The sequence below is a fragment of the Vicugna pacos genome, chromosome 11 (assembly GCF_048564905.1).
Source record: "Vicugna pacos chromosome 11, VicPac4, whole genome shotgun sequence".
NCBI classification, from domain to species: Eukaryota; Metazoa; Chordata; class Mammalia; order Artiodactyla; family Camelidae; genus Vicugna; species Vicugna pacos.
Window position 1 is genome coordinate 9,426,649 of NC_132997.1, and position 21,613 is coordinate 9,448,261.

Consider the following 21,613-nt stretch of genomic DNA (forward strand, 5'->3'; position numbering starts at 1 on the left):
TTGCTCCCAACTGGGGGACGATCCGAGGCCAGCAGGGCAGTGGGGAACCGCAGGGGCTGCGGCATGCAGAGACTTGGCAGCCATGGGCCTCATGCTCCCCGTTCACTAGAGACCTGAATCTGAAGAAGGGTAGGACTCAGACGGCTCTTGGGGGTTCCAGGAGCCCCCTGGCGATTGTCAACATCAGCTGCTGAGTGCCTTGCCCCATGACCCCCACCCTGGGCAAAGAACCCCTCCCGGAGCCGGGCCAAGGACAGCCAGGAGAAAGACGAAGAGGGATGCTGAGCCAAGCACCAGGATGCAAAGGGACCCACTGTGGCCAAACATCTGGAGTAAAGCTGTGGCGGTGGGCTGGACCCTAGATGGCCTCAGGGACCTCGGTGCGCACACATCCCCTACCCCACAACTCAGGGCTCAGCAGCGAGTCAGGCAGGACGCTTGGACCCTGAAGCCAAATTCATGGCCAGAAACCGGTACATCCCTCACCTCAGTGCCTGGAGGTGAGGAGCTTTCCAAGAAGCTGGCCTGCTCACACTCTGACCCTGCGCAGAGCCTTTCACATGTGAGCCAGAGTTGAGAGTTCCTTTTTAGTAGCCAGGGGAAAGCGGGGCTCTCTCCACCGCTAGGTGAATGTTTCTGGCAAGCCATCACCACCAGATGTAGGGTTAAGATATTTGGGCTCCAGCCTGGGAGGAGGTGGCAAGACTGAAGGGTAGCCACCATTCCCCATCGCCCCATCCCCCACCAAGTTTCAGACAGACTGGGCTCCACAAGGCACACCCAAGATTTTGGGGAGACAGCTGAGAACTTCCCAGACCAGGATTCCATGGAAGTTTGATCTAGAAGCACCTGGGAGAGTCTCCAATCAGGGTCTAATCCTGGGAGCCCAGGAGTACCTATTAGCCCTGTCATTGGCCTGGCCCCAAGGCCTCTACCTTGATCAGGATCAGGTGCTGGGCATGACAGATTCAGAGATGCTTTCCTGGATCTCCTCACCCAGAGGAGAGGCAGATAGTTAAACAGATTATTAAAAGATATGGCAAGGAACCCAAATGCCATGTATGCACAGGCACATCCTGAGCTGTGACCCAGCCTGGGAGGAAGAGCCAGGGTATGACTCCCTGGAAGAGGTGAAAGTTCTAAAGGCTGAGTGAGGGTTACCAAGGGAGGAGGAAGGGAGGCTTTCAGGCATTGAATGCTGGTTAGCCAGCCAAAGCAAGAAGAAAAAGAATTTAGTGTGCGTGTGCATGTGCGTGTGTGTCCCCCAAGCTGCCTGCCACAGAAGACACTGGCACATTTTACTTTGGAAAGATAGGGGAGGAGGCTGTGCAGAGGGGGCCAGTGCGGGCTTGAAGAGCAGTGAGGCAGCCCTTGCAGTGGCTGATGGCACTGACTCAGTTGGGCAGGGGCAGCCTAGGGGAGAGGAGAAGCTGGCTTGGAGAAACAGCAGGGAGCCACATGGGCTGGCAAAGTGACTTCCAAAATGAGGGGCCAATGAGCAGAAAGTGAAAACTGACCATGCATGCAGGAGGCCGAGCTGTCCAGCTGGGTGTGGTGCTCACACAAAGGCACTTCTTCAAGAAACCTATCTTGACCTTGAATTGTAAAACATGCCCCACTCAGGCTCTACAAACTCTCCATGTCTCCATTCTCATTCCCTGAAAGTTCAATCGTGCACTGGCTGAACAGTTATAGACAGAGGAGAAATAAATAAAGGATGGGTTTTATTATATAACAGTTTGGTTCCTGTGGGGACTGTCTCCACCTCAGAAGCCTGGTAGTATATTCACCCTCTAGGGACTCAAACTTGAGATCAAGAGCCACAGGGTCAGGGATTCCACAAACATACTTGTTTGGACACCTGCAGTATGTTAGTAAAGTAGGCATGTGAAAATTCTAACCCAATTAGAAGTTTTTCTTGACATTATGCTAGGTAAAGGTAGCATGGTTGCAATGAGACCAATCTCAAGACCCCCTTCCAAATATTAAGAAGTCAACTTACAAGCATACAGTTTTCAGGAGGCTCCTGTCAGTTTCTAGTTTGGATGATGAGATCCCTCTTGTTTGTGACCTGAGAGCTATGACTCATATTGGCTTTCCCCTGGAAGCTCTTGGCCTGAGTATCACCTTCATCTCCGTCTCCCACAGTGTGCGGCCCTTCCCCATCCCAAGATGCTCATCTCCGAATGCTCCTCCTCCTACACTCCCAAGCCAAGCCAGTTTTCTCTGCCAGACTGAAATGGCCTGGGTAGCCCTTGACTAGCCAGACCATTATTGGGGCTTTATCAGGCTCATCAAATCCTTAATCACTTATTGATCTTGGCCAGCCCAGTCCCTTAAGCCCTGATAACCTCTAGGCCTGCAAAAGTTGTCTCCCCCAAACCAGACTCCTGGGGAAGCAACTTTACCAGATGAAGTTCACCCCAATTCTAACAGCCTGGCTGGAGAAGAGAGATTAACAATCTGTGGGTCATATGTTGTAAATCCACTTCACAGAGGGGAAAACTGAGTCTCAGAGGAGTAACTTGCCCAAGGCGCCTGGTGAGTTGCTGGCAAACGCAGGACTCAATCTTCTTGGTATGCTCCTCACGACACAAAGATGTAGTCACAGAAATTAAAAGTGGGTCAGTAAATCCTTCATTTGAACAGTTTAGCCAAACAGGTCCTTGTTTTTTTTCTAAAAAGACCTTCAGTTATACCAATTCTGGCTATATTTATGCAATATTTACCATATGTAGGATGGTGCTCAGAACCTACACCTTACTAGGAGATGGTATTCCCATTTTCCACTTGGGAAAGAAGGTGCAAAGAGATAACATGAGCCCATCAGGAATCTTAACTGGAACACTACTGCAAGCCTGTAGTTTGCCACCAAACCTGCAGATGAAATGGCAAGGCAAAGAAAACTTGGTGGTCCGCCTGGAAACCACAATCGTCACTTAAAATTTTGTCATCCTGTAAAGCAGAACTCTCCCTTCTCTGTCATCTCATTTCTCATCCCAGCCAATAACTGGACAGAGGGAGCACCAGTTGGAATCCTGAAATTCCCAGGAGCCTCTTGCCCTGGCACATTCCCTTGGGCACTGTCTGCTGCACATAGAACCACTACTGCCCAAGCACTAAAGAGGTACCCCCTCTCCAATCATGTGCCTTTAAGCAAACCCCCAGATCAGCAAATAGTGTACCATTAAAGACTGCCTTTCTCCCTTCCTCCCCAGCATAGAGCCCTGACACAGGATTTCTAAGCTAATTCAGCCCAGACCTGCATAAAGTTTACCACATGCAAGATAGGGCAAGACCCAGCCTTGGGGATTCTCTGCAGGGTTTCACACAGAAGACCAGTGCTCCTGAGAACACAAGGTGGAAGCCAACCTCAGTACTGGGATCAACCTCCTCCAAGGAGGGGTCAGCATCTTAGAAAGAGCCAAGCTCTATGCCCTGTATCTTCAGTTCCAAGCTGGGCTCTACCCAGTGGCTCGAAAGAACCCGCATCTGCCAGAATCTGAGCTCAGAGAATCCCACTGCTATTTTCCTCTCTTAACCAACTGGTTTTTTCTTTAAAAGAATATATAGTGCTAACATCCTTCAAGGTCAGTGTTTAGAATTTAGTCCTTTTTTTATTCTTTTATTTTTTATTATTTTTATTATTTTCCTCAGTCACTACCTTTGGTCTTATGCTGTACATTAATTGCCCATCTCTACTTTGATTTCCTTACTCCTTCTCAGCCTCTTCCATCTCATTTATACTGTTCCTCAGCATATGTTTATTTGATTTCATCTTCTTTTATATGACTGTACCTTTTATTTAATTTTCACTCTGGTTTGACTCATGGGTTTTTACTTTTCAATTTCCCAGGCCAGCAATCTTGTGCGGCCCTCATTCCATTATTTGAGGCTCCTATTCATTTAGCCTTTGATTTTCTCCACCTTGGGGGTTGGGCAAGTGAAACTGAAGGTACCCTCCAGGCACCCCACCTTGCGGCAGCCTCCAAGGCAGGACCCACTTGTAGGCTCCAACACCCTGGCCACCCCCGCCTCCCCAGGTACTCTTTCCACTGCATTGCCAATGCAACAGAGGGGAACAAATTTGACTCTGTATTGGATCTGTTCCTTTAGTTTCAACCACTGTGCGCTACTTTCTAGGCTCAGTCTTGCCAGCTCTGCACCTTCTGTGAAACAATGTTGCCTTTAGTGTGCAATACACAGGAGAACCTGTTTTGGGGCTCTGACCTTGAAGGATGTTAGCACTTTTGCAGTTAAGTGGAGATGGCAAGTTGCAAAATAGAGAATGACTTTTGATTTATTGGAAGTTTACAGGGACATCAGGATCTGGCCCACATGGACAGTTGCAAGAACAAAGAGTGCCTGCAGCAAGAAGCTTGCAAAAATCAACCACACCCCTTCCCCCCACACTTTTTATCTCATACAAAAGGAGCCTGTATTCTGACTAGAGCAGGATGGTTCTCCAAATACATTAGTCGGCCATTCCTCTCCGTCTATCGGCTTTCTGAATAAAGTTGCTACTTCTTGCCACAACACCTTGTCTCCGAAATTTTTGGCCTGTCACATGGTTAGCAGAATGAGTTTGGACTCACCAACACCAGTGGCACAGTACAGGGGCGCATGCCTGGCAGCCAGGTGAGGAGGCTTCCACTTGTTGGAGCCACGCCCCACAGCCCAATGAGGAGGAAGGAAATCACACACAGCGCATCTGCCCTAGACAGGAGCACCTCCCTTCTGCAGGGCAGGGGCCTCTTTATCCTCATTCTATGGTCAGGAAACTGGGGCCCAATTCAGTCTGTTTGGTTTTCTTAGAACCAGGATAATCTGAAATGCTACCCATATGAGAAGTTACTTCCTCCACAAAAAACAATCTAGAAACTCAGAAACCTGGTCCCTTGACCCAGGCCTCCCTGACAGTGCAGTTGGCAGGACAAAAGGCCAGCTCAAGCCCACCTGTGGCTCTCATGTTGACATCCAGGGCTTCCCTTGGCCCCATGGAGCCCAGCAAGGTCCATCCTTTCCATAGGCTCCTCTGAAGGACAGAAAAGGCAGGCCAGTGTTTGAAGAGGGCCATTACCAAATACCAAAGGTGAGCAAAAAGAGGAGGTTTCCATTACGAGGAAAAACCCTGAGCTGTCATCTCAGCCCCAGGCCTCCAGGGGCAGCCTGTGTCCCAACTTCCTCCTAGAGCAGTGGTCCTCTGGGTGTGTGTGTCCGCCAGCCTGGATCCAGGGTGTCCTTCAGAGGAGGTCCTGGCTTCCAGGGCTCTAGCCCAACCCCACTTCCCTCAGGCTTGAACTTGAGTGCTCTAAGTCCCTTGTGTTCAAGGAAAGGGTTCTGCTGCTGAGAGTCTAAAGTTTGAAAATCTCTGCCCTGAGGAATCTCTCCAGAGCCGAAAGGCTGGCCCAGGCCCTTCCCAGGTTGCATGCTGGGATCCCTGCTTCCCCACTACAAGGCCTGAGGAGGCTTCTCCTTTCTCTCCCTGGCCCCCAGGCCCTGAGACTCTGGCCTTTTTGCACTGAGGGAGCTACCAATTCCCCCAGGGAGGACAAGTAGCAGGGAGCCAAACCCCAGGGTATCTTTTTCCAGAGCAAAATTCAGGCCTTCACACCCTGACCGGGCACTGTGAAGACTCTACAACCAGCATGTGGAGCACCACAGTGGCTCCTTCTCCTTCCCACCACTGCTCAGAGGACTTCCCTCCCCTGCCGTCTGCTGCAGTAGGTCCCTGCAGTGGGTGCCACACGGGCTGTGATGAGCCCATGAGCTGACTAAAGGAAGAAAGTGCACATCCCAAACTGAGAAAACAGCAAAAGGTAAAGTGTGGAGGTAGAAGCACATACAGAAACACTGAGGAGAGGAGAGCAAGATGTGGGAGGAGTTGGTGGAGGGGCCAGGATGGAATTTGCCAGGAGGGTCCTGGTGAGAAAATGCTGAGGCCAGTTCACTACTGTTCAGACATGTCTCTACAGCACAGGGGCCTAAGGTGGCCCTGGGCAGCCAGAGACACGTAAGCCATTATGTCTTTAGTGGGCATCATAAGTTAGCCAGAGGGCCACTGATTAGCAAGAGTCAAGACTGAGGGGTGAAGCCCCTGTCCCTTTGGCCACCAGGGAGATCACAGGAGGCTTACCCACCCTGACTCTGCACACCACACTCTGTGCCAGTGGCATATCTTCTGCCCTCATGAGGGATGGGGATTCAGGTGTCCACAAGTGAGGTGTGGTCTCAGGTCTCACAGGACCTCAGACTCGCATCTGCTCCATTTCGGTGATGGGATACCCAAGTGTCACCATTCCTACTGAGGTAAGAGCTACAAAGTGGAGACCCCAGACACTCTGTGAAATGAATGTGAGAGGCTCAGCCCTTCCCATCTCATCCCATCCTACATTGGGTACAGCCTGGCCTGCAGCCTGTCAGAGCTGAACACCCACATTCCCAGATTCAGGGATTAGGGGACGTGCATCTGCCTGGAGCCTTTGCTCACCTGGCAGATAACTCCTTCTCCAGAATCGTATGTCCAGCTAGACACAACCCCTAATGAATCAGATCACCCTGTTCATGGACACACCATTTCCATGAGCAGTTTTTCTTGCCTGTAAACTTCTTTTATGTGGCAAAGAAATGAAATTTTCATTGGTTTACACTGTCTGGGTATCACTGCATTTTAGCACTGTGTAAACCCAAAGGATGAAGGTGCTACCTCCTGGGGATGCTTCTGAGGACTTGGCTAGGATTGGGGCTTTTCCACTAAGTGTCTCTGAGAGATTTCTTTGTGTTAGCATAGTGACAGGAACAGATTTGTATTTTAAACATCAATCCTTTGGGTCAGAGGGAGTGAGAAAGGGAAGCAAAGAGAATGAATCCAGGACAGTGTCAGTGGTGGCCTGGACAGGAGGGGGAGGGTGATACAGAGAGGTGAATGTATTTGGAATTGGGACCCAGGGACAGGGGAAGAGCTGACTGCATGTGGGGTGAGGAACAAACAGGGAGCAGAAAGCCCCAGGTTCTGGTTTGAGCAGGTGGGGAGATGGAGCTGCTCTAAGGATTAGGGAGGGGTGGGAAGAGAGTTCCAGATGGCAATTTGGGGCCACACTTACGAGACCAGATCAAATCTCATATACGTTCCTCATGAAATCATTGGGAAAAACTGATCCCCAGGGAATTCCCACTGAGGCTGAGGGTCTCCTCACTCCAGTGGATAAAAATCCTCTTGTTCCTGGGGAAGGGGACTGTTTATACTGGGGCTGGAACTTGGGAGAGGCATGTGAGGACGGGAACATAGAGGCAGCACCAAATGAGACTGTCAAATCTCTCTAGGGACAACAACAACCCTTCAAATGCCCATCTGTCCCTGCACCACTGTGTGTCCAGCCAAAGAAGATTACTCTGCCAGGCTGTGTGCCCATGAAGGGGACAGTCTCCCTGCCCCCAACACTGTGGTTCTGAGTGTGGACAGTGGAACCTGACTGTGTGAGTCTGTGATCCCAGATCCAGCCCCTGCTGCCTCTATGGCCTGGAGTCATGGTGCTCTGACCTGCTGGCCAAGGACTGAACAATTTTCCTCAGGTTTGCATTGGAAATTAGAAACCATCAGACCACAGGAAGCTGTTGCCCAGCCCTCCCATGTGAGGGCAGTTTTCTGCTGGCCACACAGAGACTGAGCACTGGCTTACACGTGTGCACAAGCACACACAAACACATAGACACACATGGACAGTGATATTAAATAAGGACTATGGGGTGGGATCAGGAGAGGAACAGATGTGAGGGTGGTAATAAGACCAAAAAAAAGAAAAATGGGGTTGGAGGCATCACCTACAAGTGTCACCACTCCCACACTTTTCAGGTCTTATCCCACATGTGCCTGAGGACATCCCTAGAAGTATGAGCTAGAATTAACCCTACTGTGCAGAAGGGGAGACCATCCTGGAGAAACACCAGGATAAATCCAGGATTGAGAACAGGTAAGAACAACGACTTGAGTCTGGAAGCCAGGGCTTCTCCTCACAGCTGCACGCAGACCCTCCCTGGGAGCTGTGGAGAGGGTAGGGCTGCTGTAACTGTGGAAGATGTGGGTTTGCATGGAGAAGGGGGTGAGAAGGCAGCAGCCAAGAGAGTTGTATGTAGGGGTGTTGTCTGAGGAGAGGGTTCAAGGACGTGGACCAAAGGAAGTGATGTCACTTCCTTCACAACGACCCCAACAGAAATAGAAAGTGGTTACCAGGCACCCACATTCTAGTGACAGCCCCAGAGCCAGCTCACTTGGCTGGAGACATTTCACAGAGAAACATGTTCTCTTTCTGTTTCATGAACTCCTGGGGCTTCTCTTCCAGGAAACCCTGGAGTGACAGGTTTCTGAGATGCTGTAGGCGTTGGCTGAACCCTCAGTCCCAATGCCTCTGGTCTGTTATGAGGAGGTCACCTAAGGTAACACAGGGTGCCCTGGAGCAGGCCAGTCCTGGCCCAGTCTCCTCTGGGAGCCCTCCCTGGGCAGGTCCACTTCCCATCATCTCCATCTCGGGGTAGAGGGACTTAAGGGGACATGTCCCCTTTGGGCAGGAATGGGTCATTGAACACGTGGTAACCTGGTGGTCCTGTCATGGTCACACCTGAGGACAGGGCTGGCAGTGGGGAAACAGGACTCCTGAGGGGGCTCTTATCTGTGCCAATGGAAATCTAAGGCCCTCAGGTCATCAGCTTTTTTGTCCCTGATGAAGGTTTGTGCAGAGGGTTGAGTGTGTGTGTCTGGACTGGAGATATATTGTGGGTCTGAAAGCCAGCCAAGACAGCCAGACGGGGCTACGAGGTTTCTGCCCGGTGGCTGAGCATTGTGTTTGCAGGACTCCACACAACACAGGACATGGGACAAGACCTGGTCCATGGAGTCCCCTGCTCCATTTCCCTGCAGGAGCAGCAGGTGCCCCACAAAAACAACACAGTCCAGGACGGGCTCAGGGTGAGTATGAGTGATGAGACTCCACCCTCAGGAAGCCCCAGGTCCCTCAGCTGCCCTGCTCCTCCCCTGGGCTCCCTCTTAGAGACCTGCTGCCAAAGGAATATGATGCCCCATCTCTCCTACCTCCCCTCACAGCCCAGGCCCTGCCTTGGCCAGATGCAAAATTAATGCCCACATATGAGTCAGAATATCAGAGACTTTGACAGAATTTCAGTTCATGTTCAGTCAAGTGTGTTTCTGCATTTTTCTACAGATTGTCCTGTTTCTCCTATATCCCCACGTGTCCACGTTGGCCTCACAATTCTGATCCCTCCCACCCTGGGATCAGCCTCTGTGTTCTCATCTCTACAATGGGATGTTGTCATAGCAGTCACAGGGATGAGGTAGTTCATGTAGGGAGGTGCTGGCACTGTAGTGCTGACACAATGATCTGAGACATTAATGCATTTAATCATCACACACGACCCCTTGTACTGGTGATGCTGAGAACCCTGAAACCTGGGCAGCAACCCCTTCTACTTGCACGTTCCTCTGCAAATATAGGGCTTTCACCACCACCCAGCAGGTCCTGGAACTTCTGTTTCTAAGGTGAGTACTCTGTCCTTATGAACATTGGTGACTCAGCCACTTACTAGCTGTCACATGTGGCATTGTCACTCTACCTCTCTGAGCCTCAGTTTGCCCCTCTGCACATTGGGGTCAAGAGAGGATCATGCCCTAGGAGGGTGGGAGCAGAGTGGGTCCTTCATGGAAAGTGCTTTCTGGGGACCTGGCCCCTGGAATGGTCAGTTGAAGGGGCTGTTTTGGGCTAACTGGTCATTGTCCTCCTGCCCATGAGGAAGCCTCTACCTCCTGTATCACTGGGACTTTGGCCTTGGTTGGAAGTGTTTTCCCATTTCAAAGGGGATAGGTGATTCCATTAGCTGTCTCTGTCTTAGGAGAGTGTGAGCAGGGATCCCTGGGAGGGAGAAGTGGAGTCCCAGGCCAATTCAGATCTGTATGATGGGGTGGGTTGGGCTCATTCTTTCCTCAAATATATAGGAAGGGCCCTAGGGACAGGTGCTTTTCTAGGGTCAACCATCATTTAATGTGGAGAGCAGAAAACAGCCCTGCCTTCCAGGACTTCCATTCTCCCAGGAGTCACACTGTCAAGCTCGACATCACCTTAATGTAGTGTTCCCAGGATAGCCCATGTGGTGCCTTCCTTGTTTCCTCTAGATATGGATGTGTCCTCCCTTTTAGTGATGAGCACAGTGGACTCCTGCACCAGCTGAAACAGTGAGTATCTTTGATTGAAGAGGGAAGGATTCCCCCATATACTGTGTGAAGCTGTAGGCTCTGTGGATGGGCAGAGGCGGGCATCCTGCTCACCATCTGACGGATTCTCAATGGTGAGGGCCAGCTGGTGCTCAGGGGACCCAGTGAGCCTCAGGGGACTACTGAGCCCACCCTGTGGGAGGTGAGTGGCAGGGGCAGTGTGAGACCCAGGCAGGGTCCCTGGAGGATTAGTCAGCAGGCAGATGCAGGAGCTAAAGTCTGAGGTGTGAGGAGGCCCATGGGAAGCCTGAGTGGCAGACACAGCCTGTCTGTTCCCTCCTGGGTCAGACACTTATAGAGAAGCTCCTGTGTTCCCAAGAGGGCAGTGCCCAGAGCAGACAGCCTGCCTGTCCTCACAAAGGTGCCATCCAATAGGGAGGGGCAAGGAGAGGGACAGAACAGTGTGATAGGTGTCCCTGAAGAGGTAGAGAGGTGGTCACACCACTTGTAGCAGCCCCCTCTCTGTGTTGAGGCCCGCCATTTGGCCAGACTGCCAGGTGAGATGGGATGTGGAGCAGAACCGCCCTCTAGATAGAGAGTAGCTGAAGGCTAATTGGTGCAGGTCCCTGCAGGGCTGCTCTGGGAGCACCTTGTGTTAGGCAAGGCCAGGTCTCTGACTCTGGTGTCCCCCTGACTACCCCAGGGCCATGACCTCCATCCTGGGCACCTGGTTGCATCAGTACCCAGAGGATTTCCACCAGCTAACATAATTTCCCTGCCTAAAGATTATGCTCACTTACTTAAAGCTGAGCATGCCTGGCTCAGATCTGAAGCATTGGGTCCACTTTTTTCTGGCAGAGCTGGAGCATCTGAAGCTTCGGGACACAGAGGGTGATGGTGAGCAGGATGCAGGGTGTGTGATGGGCTGAGTGGGGAGGGGAAGGCACTGGCCCACATAGAGCAGAGCCTCTTGAGGCTGGAAGTGGCCAGGAGTAATAAGGAGGCTCAGAACACTCATCCCTTGGACTGCAGTCTGGGAAGACTTCCTAGGGGTGGAATCTTGGACTAAGAGTTTGTTGATTGGCAGTGAGAGCTTTCCTGTCTTTTGGAGACACATGGGAAAGCAGTCATATTGATGAGAGTTTCCCTACTTGAAGCTGCAGCACCAGCTCCAGAACCCACTGGGGAAACACCTCTGGATGGAGAGCCAGCTCCAGCTCTCCTGCCTGTGACAGCCCCAGAGCCAGAGCAAAGGAATGTGCTGTATCAGTCAGGCTCTGCTGCCTGCCCTCATCTTCAGTGCCGGGACGCCCGCCGTTCATGAAGTGTCTGTGAATTTACAATTCCTGATTATTCTTAGAGGTGATAACATGTTACTTGTGGCCTGTTGTGTCTGGCTGACTAATGTATGAGGACACTGATTATCATTGTGTTTTGGTTTAAATTTAAAGAATTGTTAAATTAAAAATAAGGCATGCCATCAAGTTACATGCAGATCCCTAGAATCCTCCTACACTGCTGGTGGGAATGTAGTTTGGGGCAGCAATTATGGAAAACTATATGGAGATTCCTCAAAAAAAAAAACCCTAAAAATAGACTTACTGTATGATCTAGCAATCCCACAGTATATCCAGAGGGAACTCTAATTCGAAAAGATACAGGCACTTCAAGCCATGGAAGCAACCTAAATGTACATGGACACATGAGTGGATAAAGAAGCTGTGGTATATTTATACAATGGAATACTGCTCAAGCGTAAGACAGAATAAAATAATGCCATTTGCAGCAACATGGATGTACCTAGAGACTGTCATTGTAAGTGAAGTAAGCCAGAAAGAGAAAGAAAAATACCATATGGTATCACTCATATGTGGAATCTAAAAAAAGGAGAGAGAGGAAATGACACCATGAACTCATCTACAAAACAGAAACAGACTTGCAGATATTGTAAACAATCTTATGGTTACTGGGGAAAGTTGGTGGGAAAGGTTAAATTTGGGAGTTTGAGATTTACAAATGTTAGTCATTAGATAAAAAATAGATTTAAAAAAATTTCTTCCTTATAGCACAGGGAACTATGTTGAATATCTTCTTATAATCATTATGAAAATGAATATATTTACATATACACATGACTGGGACATTGTGCTGTACACCAGAAATTGACACATTGTAACTGACTGTACTTCAATAAAACTAAATACATAAATAAAAAAGGCAGGGCTCTGGATGTGTTCCATCCAGGCGAATTTCAAATTGCAAAAGCGGCACCCACTTGAGCTCATATGAGCAGAAAGAGTCTTAAAACATATCAGGTGCCTGTGAAGCTGCAGGAAGGTCAGTCAGGCCAGCGTGCCTGGGAGGTGCTCACAGGGCCTAGCACCCCTCAGGCTCCCCCAGCAGACACCCACTGCTGTGCCCCTGTTACAGCCCCTAGGACATGTCATTCAGGTTCTGCAGGGGAAGGAACTCTGCTTTTTGCTCAAAACCACAAATGAGGAGGAAGGAGGAGCCATGATGTCCACCAAAATAAGGTCAGGGGATGCCATGGACTGGGGTAACTGAGGGAGGCCGCGGTCAGCAACCCCTCTCTTCTCTGCTTAGAGATTGAGCCCCCGATGCACAGAAGAACATAGGTTCTCACAGGGAGGAAATTCCGAGCTCTCCCTGAGGAGGAAAGACAGAAACCCATGAGTAAACTGGGAGCAAGTGAAGCAGAGATCAGAGGACCCAGGGGATGGGCTGCCTGGGCTGAGCCTCTCCCATGATACTCAGGAGCACAGGCTCTGTGTGGGTTTGTAGGATGTGACCAGAAATGAGCACATCAAAGTCTGACTGCAGAACCAAGTTCACCTCCAGAAAACACCTCCAGTACAGAGCCCCAGACGTCTATTGGCCACTTGGAGGTTTTGGAAGCTTGAGATACTATATAGCTCATGACAGAACTGGGCTTCAGTAAGATACTCCCAAGGTCTTCGAAAACCACAAACAAAAACTCTAAGGACTTCTGATTCTGCTAAGTGTCCCACCTGGTAAAATCGCTAAGGAGCTGCTTCCACGTCAGCCAATCAGAAAACTTGCGGTCCAACTGTGAGGACCTGCAGTCAGGCTGCAAGGGCTTTCCACTCCTCTTACAAATCTCTCACCTATATATTCTGAGGTTTTGCTTTTAAAAATCCTTCAACCCATCAACCCCCTGGATACATACTTTCAGTTGTAAGCCAAGGCTTATGTTTCTGGTTTGCAAACCTTGCAAACAATAAACCAGTTCTTTTGCTTCAAGACATCTGATTCTTTTCCAGTATTTAATTCTAATTTTAGGATGACATCAGAAGTAGTGTGCAACTCATTTAGATTTATCATTGCCAAATCTTTACTGAGTATTTACTATATGTCAAGCACTGAGCAGAGAGCAGCCTGAGAAATGATTGAAGAGCTTCCTGGTCTGGGAGACACTCTGAATCCACAGAAAGAGAGAAGACATGGTGGGAAATGCCTGCCCTCCGAGGAGAAAAGAACAGGGATCGTGCTCGGGAAGTTCAGGGAGTGATCCTAGATTTAGAAACTGCCTGGGGATGACAGGATTGGGCTCCACTATCAGAGACAAACAAGACATGGTTGTGGAAGAAGCTGGCAGCAGGAGCAATAGAAGCAGGTCACTTAATGACAAGGGATCAGAAAGAACATTATGCAGCTTTGAAATTCATGTTTTCTAAAGTTTTCAATGGATACGGTAATGACTCATGTGAAGTGGAAAAGTGCCTGGTAATATATGGTAATCTCATTTTTTTCAAGTTCTACATAAATTTAGATGAATTGAAATAAATATGCTGTGTGATAGACTTCTAATTTGCTTTCAGGTTTTATTATTAATATAAACATCAAAGTGTCATATGTGTCTTTGTTTGGATATACTAACTTCTCTGCACCAACCACACAGGGCTGGATGTGGACAAGTGACCGCAGCACATTCCCACCCTCTCCGTGCAGTTCCCGTGAGGCAGCAACCTCCTCTCTGTTCTCCGCTGTGAACAGAGGGCCTGAGTCAGGGGCTCCACCAATACTCAGAGACCCTGCCCTTGGGAAGTGCCTGGCCATGCCATGATCAAGAGGAGGAATTCGAATAGAAGGCAACCCTAAACCTTTGACCTTATAGAATTTGTTTTCTTCTAGCAGCAAGACTGATGTGTGTGAAAGTTGCCTGTTTGTCTGACAGTTCCATGGGGCCAGCAACACACATGCCATTCCTCATAAAGCCACCAGAGGGAGGTGTGTAACCGCTTATGACAAACACTCTGCTCAATTCAAATATGGTCCTTTCCAATTTAGCCTTCATCAGAACGTTTTATAAACTGAGGATTTCTTTAAGGCATACAGATTTGCTTTTCTTTTTAAATCTCTCATGGAAGATAATGTAAATATTCTATAAGTCACAAATATAAGGTGAGCCACTGAGTGGAAGTTGTCCCTTATGACATCCAGACATGTATAATTCTGTGTCCAGCCCCTATCTGTGTCCAACTCTGTCCCTTCCTCTCTCCCTCCAACTGTCTGTAAATATCTATTCAAATAAAACACTTTGACAATCAGTATAATATAGTAAAGATACTTTAAATCATCTTGCCTTTTGTGTGTGTGATGTAGATTTGGGTAGCAAGTGGTTTGCTCACAGGACCGCAGAATGGCCCCAGAATCCCTAGGAGACAATTGAAGATGGGAAGTAGGTCTCAGTGGGAGTCACTCAAAGGGAAAGATCTCCTGCTCAGCACAGCCAAGCTGGGTCCACACTCTCTCGTATCCCCAGAGCACTGGGTCTGCTTTCCCCTGGGGAGCTCTGCTAAAATCCTGTGTATCCTAAAGGGTCAGAATAAAGAACAGTGATTATATAAAATGTGGGAGAGGGACAGGTTTTGATTTTAATTACCTGGTCCTCTGCCTACAACAGCTGTTCCTGTGTTGTGTTGTAACGAATGCTCAGCCACCTCGGAGCAGAGTCTATGCCTTGTTTTTGAATATATTACAGGTCTCTAGCCAAGCACTTGGCCAAGAAGACATGCTCGCATTGCTGAATGAAGACTTTTGGGAAGCAAGATGTGACAGGTTTGGGAATGTATTTGAAATGGGGACTCTCCTGGAGCTGTCCCAACAGGAGGTCATCATAAATAGGCACCTTCCTCACCTGCCAGGCCCTTTATACCTGAAGACCTTCCATAGCGCCTCTCAGCCAGGACCCACCTGATCCCAGTGGTCTCCCACATCACATCTCACCATCTGCTCTCATGTCTCTGCTCACTTCAGCCTCCTTGATTATCCTACTATGTGGCTCTCCACACTAGGTCTCAGGAAACACCTCTGACTCCCTCAGGGATCCAATGTCATAATACGAGATCCTATGGACCTAAAGTTTCATGATGGGACTGAGTTTACAATCATTAACCACATGGAGAAACACAGCTCTGCATGACTATCATAATGATTGGTTTTCCTTGGACAATCAATGTTAAACTCAATGGCATAAAGCAAATATGTTTTCCTTTGCAATGATCATCCCTACTGAATTTTGCCCTTTGTCTGATGATGCTCTAAAAGGCCTGACACACAGCAAGAGGAACAGAAGGAATTTGTGTTACAATGCAATATATAATGGTGTGATCCTTCTACAATTGCTATTATCCAGGTGGGCTAGATATATGTTTAAAAAATTGTGTGAATATTACCCTTTAAATTTCTCATCTGTTTACATGAATTTACACAAATTTCTCTCATGTTTACATGAAATTGAGAAGATGGTGGTGAATCTGTTCAATTTCTTTCTCTGCATTAATTGAGATGATCCTGTTTTTCTCTTCACACTGTTAGTGTAGTATATTGCACTGATGCATTTTCCTAGGTTTCAGTCATCCTGCATTCCAGGAATCATTCCCACTCGTTCATGGTGCGCAATTCTTCTTACACAGATGGATATGAATGACTAGTATATAAGTATTTTTATGCACTTCCTACTTCAGCTCAGCTTCCTGAGCCCTGGTAGGGAGGCCAGTGATGGCCAGGACACAACACTGAACCACAGAGGCTTGTGCCTTCTCATTAGTCATGGTCAGTGTTCTTACTAACCCCTGATTGTTGATTGACACAGTTGTGACTGTCAGACCTACACTCACCCATTTCCCACTGTTATTTGCATATATTGTGACATAATCACCAAAATAAGTCTGCTATGGAGTCCAGGCTTGTACTGTTCACTGCACATCATACCAATAAATCAAGAGATGAGTTGTTGGGACAAGGAATAGCGTCTTTCTCAGAAAGCCAGCAGACGCAAAAGATGCTGGACTAGTGCTGCAAAGAACCATCCTACCTGAGTTTGAATTCAGGCTTGTTTTATTTTTCAGGCTATAGGCCACTTCCCCTTAGTGATTACCTTATAGCAAAAGCAACAGAATACAAAGTGAAAGTGAAAGAAACAGATCCAATATGAAGTCAGATTCATTCTTCCCTATTAAAAGTCTATATGAGATCTGTCACTGTACATAGATCCAAAAATCTTTTGTAGAATTTTGAAGGTCTCCTCTCTTAGCAACTTTCAAATATGCAATATAGTATTCATGTTCCTTAAATCTCCATGACTTATTTATATTATAACTGGAAGTTAGGACCTTTTCACTGTCACTCATTTCACCCCAGCCACCTCCTGCCTCTGGCAACCACTCTGTATCTATCAGCTTGGATTTGGTTTCTTTGTTGTTTTTCTTTTTTGTTTGTTTTTTTATGAATCCACGTGCAAGTGAGATCATGTAGTATTTGCTCTCTCTGTCTGGGTTATTTCACTTATCATAATGTCCTAAAGTTCCTTCCATGGTGTCACGTGGTAAGATTTCTTTTTCATTTGACTGAATAAGATTCCATTGTATATCTATATCATAATTTTTTTCATGTTGCAAAATCAAACTTAAAGGATAAATACATCACTATTTGTGAACAGATCCGTGACACAACTTGACATTGAGATCCAACAGCCTGCTTTCAACATTTAAATCCACAGTGCCTGCTGGGGGCTGAGGGTATAGAACCAGGCCCTTGGATGCATGGACAGCTGGGCTGGCTCTAGAGGGAGAGGGTTTCAGCTGAAATTTGCCTTAAATACTCACTTTGCTGGAGTACCACATGGTGGCAGCTGTTGCATAGTTTAAAAAAAAGGACGCACTAAGGGGAAGGTTACAAACAGATTTGGTAAATGACTAAATCTCACTACATAAACATTCAAACTTAAATTACTGTATCAGCCATTCTAATATATGTATAGAAATTCCCAAGTGTGTCCCACAAGGGTAAGTGTAAACCAGGACATATGTTTTGGAAGTCAGCCCCTTGCAGTGCTAGTAACAGGAGTGTCACCAAGACTTGAGATGCTGTGGTGGCAGGACAGGTCACTTTCCAGAAGAGTTGCCTGGAGCCTAGCAGCTTCATCCTCCAATCCCCTCTTGGTGCATGTCGGGGTTTGGTGGGCCATCTTGGGGAGGTAAGGAAGAGGCAATCCTCAATAAGGGTGGAATATAGATTTGGGCTTCATGCTCCATTCTGCAGTCCCCCAGGAATTGAGAGACTGAGGAAGGAGAAGCAGCTGCTAACAGGGTGGGAGTGGGTCTGCAGGTGGCCCCCTGCACCTCTTCTGGGGTCTAGGCTGAGTTGCTGGTGGTTGAGTGAAGTGATGCAGGCTAGCATCTCCCTGCTGCAAAAGCACCAGTCCACATGGATGGCATGTAGGGTGGGCTGTCCTGGGGCCTCTCCACTGACAGGATGATAGGGCAGCTGTGGGGAAGCAGCTTAATGGCCCAGACAGTATGGTCCTTTTATAGAGCAGCTGACCCATGAAGGGAGAAACTTCAGTCCTTGATCTTTGGTATTTCTCGTGGGGCCAGCAGCGGAGATGGTATGGAGGAGCTCACGTGTGGGCACTGACCCACCCTCAGGGTCCACTTAGGGTGGGCTGCACTGGCCAAGGTGCTTCTCCTTCCTGCCTGGGGGGGGGGAAGGCAAGGGCACCAGCCCTTTAGGGAGGCAGGGCTGTGAGGTCAGTCTCCTCCCTGCTCAAGGCTCAAGTGTGGTTCAAGTCACAGCTTCAGCAGACCTAATTTAAACAGTTTTTGTTTACTTAAAAAAAAACCAAAACACAGACTCACATCCTAAATGACAATAAATAACCTGCTTTATTGACAATATTCCTCAGGAAAATCAAGAGCTGGCAGTCCCATCAACCTGAAGGTCTCAAGTGTCATGGGCAAGAGGGGTTTTCCTGGTGAAAGATGAAGGGTGGGCCCCTGCATGGGGTGGGCAAGGTTGAGGGGTGTGACACTCGGGGTATCGGGATTTCACAGTGATGCCATTCTCAGAAGAACAGGTCCAGAGTAAAAGGTGAGATAAAGACAAACTGGAGCCTGCTCTCATTGGCTGAGGCTGATACCAGAGCTCTGCCTGTGAGATGCAGGGACGTGGGTTGACAAGCCCCAGGGTCTGGGCTGGGAAGTAGCCAGGCCGATGTGGCGGGGCTGGGGTGGGTGTTTTCCAAAGGGCAGTTTCCACACCCACCGAACTAGCCAAGATTGATGCTTCAACAGGTTAACTCAGCAATTCAGTGGGTTGAGGAAGATCTGGAAACACAGATCACCATTGAGATGCTAGTGCAGTGGCTACAACAGTCTGCAGAAGGCCAGGGAATGCCAAGAAAGAAAAAGATGCTGCAAAGTCAGGATTCACCACCATGCATTGCAAATCAAAGTCCTGGAGCCAGACCAGTCTCAGACACAGGAGGAAAAGAAACAGTAACAAACCCCCACATTTTGTTCCTGGGATAACGCAGGAAGATGCTCAGAAATACCGCGGCAGTGTGGTGTGCTTTGGAGTGAAAGCAGAGTCCCCCAAGAAGCAAGGGTGGGAAGGAAGAGCAGCACCAGCCAGAGAGGCTGGCGGCCTACACCGCAGGGCCTGGAGCCACCTCTGGGCCCACGTGCATGCCGCAGGCCTGGGGTGCCGGGGTGCCAGGCTCAGGAGGGCCAGGCTAGAACTGCTGCATGAGAAGTCGGTAATGAGGCAACACCTGGCTCTCGGGAAGGTACAGAGCAAGTTCCATGAGCATGGTGAACTCAAACCCGATGAGGTTCGATCTGTTGAACTGAAACCTCCTTTCGAACTTGTCAATGAGCTGCTTCACAACATTCCTGTGCAGGTCGCTGCAGAGTTTGGTAGCCAGCAGCACACATGTTCCTGCGCACAGCTGGCAGGTCTGCCTGTTACACTTGCCCTGCAGGACCAGCTTCTCGAAGTGCACGTAGGCCATGGACACCGTCAGGGGCTCCAGGCTGCACTCTCATTTTAAACTTCTGATTTTACTAACTGTCAGCTTGAGGTGTGGTAACTTCTGGAAATTCTCGTTCATGTCCTTCTTCAGGTTGGAGGGCTTCATATACTCTATCACCATGGTCCTGTAGGATGCAAAAATGAGGATGCGTTTGTGCTTCCCGCAGGGCCACTGAGGGTCATCCAGGAGGTCAGGGTGGTACTCAAGGGCATCCCACATGTTGGCCCATAATTCCAGGCCGGCTGCTGTCACCCTGGTGGGGGCCATTTTGCATCTTGAACTTGGCAGACGGGGGGGACGACACTGGGCCAGGGTAGAGGCCATGGGCCATGGCTGTCCAGCTTAAGTGTGACCAGGGTTTTGGTGGGGTACAGGAACTTGGTGTAGGACACAACCTTTCCACCTGCCCTCAGCTCCACACCTTTCAACTGAAAGACCATCTCGGAAGACACGAAAATGTTGCCGGATGGATGCTTATGGTTCTGGCTGTTTGTTCCCCTGCAGGTCACTGACCCACCAGCCTTCTCTGTAGGGCAGGACCAAGAAGGCCACATGCAGGGAACATTTGGAACAAATCAGTATGATCCTACTGCTCTTGGTATCGTACTGCCTCATGTTCTTGATGAAGTGAGTCTTCTTCAGGCCTTTGTGTCTCAGGGACCCAGATATGTGCATTGTCCGCTGAACCGAGGTACATCCCACTATGTCTTTCAGAAACTCGAGGGAGCAGCGTTGGGAGGTGATGCGTCTTCTCTGGCACTGCCCATCGAAGCCTAGGCCCCGGCCAAGGCCCAGGCTAATGGGGGCAGGCACAGGGCTGAGCAGGCCCTGGGGATGCCTAGGCCCTGCTCACGATATTGGGCAAGGGCATGCCGAAGGGCGGTCCAGGTAGTGTTGCATGGGGCTCGTGGGCCTCTGTCGGTGGCAGTGGTGGGGGTGGGGGCTTCTCGCCTCCTGGGCCCAGGTTGAGGGACACCCATTTAGGGAGATGTTGTTCAGGAAAAGGACCATGGCCTGGTGGTGCCAAGAGTCCCTGTGCCTCAGCAGCACCTGCGGAGGGGCTGGTGGGCACTAAGGCGCTGGCGGGCCTGTGGGATGGACCTGGGGATCCACCCGCTGTGGCTGCGGCCATCCTCTGACTCTATACCACAATTTCTTCATCATCATCGTTGGACACTTGGCTTTTCTCCGTATCTTGGCTATTGTAAATAACGCTGCAGTCAGCATAGGGGTGCATATATCTTTTCCTGTTAGTGTTTTCCTTTTCCTCAAATACCAGAAGTAGGATTGCTGGGTCACATGGTAGTTCTAGTTTTAATTTTTTGAGGAAATGCCATACTGTTTTCCATAGTGACTGCCTCAAATTACATTCCTACCAAGAATGCACAAGGGTTCCTTTTTCTTAACATCCTCTCTAACGTTTGTTATTTATTTCTTCCTTTTTTTTTTTTTCCTGATCATAGCCATTCTAATAGACGTTAGGTGATAATCTCATTGTGGCTTTGATGAGTACTTCCCTGATGATTAGTGATGTTGTGCATCTTTTTCATGTACTTATTGGCCAACTGTATATCTTCTTTGGAAAAATGTTTATTCAGATCTTCTGTCCATTTTTCAGAGTACTTGTTTGTTTGCTGTTCAGTTGTATAAGTTTTCTACATATTCTGGATATTAACTGCTTATGAGATACACGATTTGCAGAGTCTGAATGATTTGTTTACATCTTTGCTGCTGTTAAGAAGCCCCTGGTGCCATGTAAAGTCCACACTCCTGGTCCTGCTGCTGAGTCCTCCAGGAAGCACCAGGTGATTGTGCTTTCAACAAGGGCCCCAGGGATTCTCGTGCTCAAGGAAGTCAGGAAACACTGGTATAAAGTGAGTGGTAGCTGAGAAGGAGCCTCCCCTGATCGCCACCAAACCATCAGCAGGTGAAGCCAAATGAAGCTATTACCAACAACAGGCAGGGAAAAACAGATCTTTGATATTTTAGTGTTTCCCACAAGTACAGGATCATTAACTACCATGGAACTAGGGTTTGTC

The 21,613-nt window shown here is 48.8% G+C and overlaps 1 pseudogene; it reads right to left on the reverse strand.

The window, feature by feature from the left end:
• Positions 1-18,402: 18,402 nt before the first annotated feature.
• LOC140699153 (CDK5 and ABL1 enzyme substrate 2-like) lies at positions 18,403-21,317 on the reverse strand (annotated as a pseudogene).
• Positions 21,318-21,613: the final 296 nt, after the last annotated feature.